This window comes from Etheostoma spectabile, chromosome 2 (genome assembly GCF_008692095.1).
Source record: "Etheostoma spectabile isolate EspeVRDwgs_2016 chromosome 2, UIUC_Espe_1.0, whole genome shotgun sequence".
In the NCBI taxonomy this organism is placed as follows: Eukaryota; Metazoa; Chordata; class Actinopteri; order Perciformes; family Percidae; genus Etheostoma; species Etheostoma spectabile.
The window spans coordinates 21620642-21621715 of record NC_045734.1 but is presented as its reverse complement, the minus strand read 5'-3'; the positions used below and the strand labels follow the sequence as shown (position 1 = coordinate 21621715).

The 1074-nt window shown below is 36.8% G+C and overlaps 2 protein-coding genes across 6 annotated transcripts in view; both read left to right on the top strand.

Annotated features, from left to right (window-relative positions):
* Positions 1-1074, top strand: part of LOC116700184 (complement C3) — a 134518-nt gene that overhangs the window by 75216 nt on the left and 58228 nt on the right. The gene's annotated exons all lie outside the window — the stretch shown is intronic.
* LOC116700260 (complement C3) overlaps positions 1-1074 on the top strand; it is a gene marked incomplete in the record, with an annotated part of 10776 nt that overhangs the window by 517 nt on the left and 9185 nt on the right. Inside the window, 1 exon segment of the mRNA XM_032533304.1 lies at positions 1047-1074.

Below are 1074 nucleotides of genomic sequence, written 5' to 3'. Positions count from 1 at the left end.
TCAGGAAGTGTAGCGGGGTGTACATGTGTGAAGGCCAAACATTTCAGCTGTTTAGATAGGCTCAAACTTGGAGCCGAGATAATGATTTATCGGTCATAACGACAATAAAACATGCTGCTGGTCTGAATGAAACCTAAATGAGTTCAACATTGTCTGTCACTGTTTTTCCCACATTAATTTAAAGTAACAGGCATTTATTTCTACAGTTTGTTTTCTTTCTTAGTTGGGTTTGCGATATTGCTCACGGGCGCTGCTTAATGTTAGGGCTGGTTATAGGCTCAGAGATAGCTTTAGAGACCCCTAATTGCTTGCTAGTTTTGTTTGAGGTGTTGCCTTCTGTTATTCTTTTAGTATTATTTATTGTGTGTGTTGGGACCTAACGCATTTTAATAGCTTCTTAATTATTCCAGTGCAATTTTGCTATTCATATCAAGTGATTGTGTCTGTGATACTGCACTTTACCTTTTTTTAAAGTTGCTACCGTGTAGTTCAACGCTGGCGCTGTTGGTCGTTTCTCATTAGTGTTTTTAATATATGCAGACTTTGTGAATAATACCTCTTATCAGTACAGAGGCAGGTAAAACAAGTGTGTTCTACTACGGTCCTTAGTCCTGGAACGGTCTGCAGGCCAAGCTCAAACTTGCGACACTTTTTAAAATTATTTTAAACTTAAACCTGACCTTGTCCTGACCTTGTCAGATCTTACTTGCAAATCTTTTAATCTTAATGTGACTTCCTAGAAAAATAAAGGATATATATATCATGACAAAACAAGGGACTGATTTGAACATTCTGTTCTGCATAATCACACAATAATGACATGAATGTCAATGTGTTTGTCATTGTTTGCTTTTATCAGGCAAGTCACAAAACACATGATTTAGAAGCTCTATGGTAGCCTTTGGAAACCGGCAGAAAAGTATAACTATAAAAGAATCAGGACTTATCTCTAGTTGTGCTAAAGTCAAAGTAAAAAAAAATCAAAAAGTCAAAGTCGAGTCAACCACAGATCATTTCAACTATTGACTTTCCTTCTGCTAATTAAGGCATTTGAAGATGCCAGACCTGTTGTGA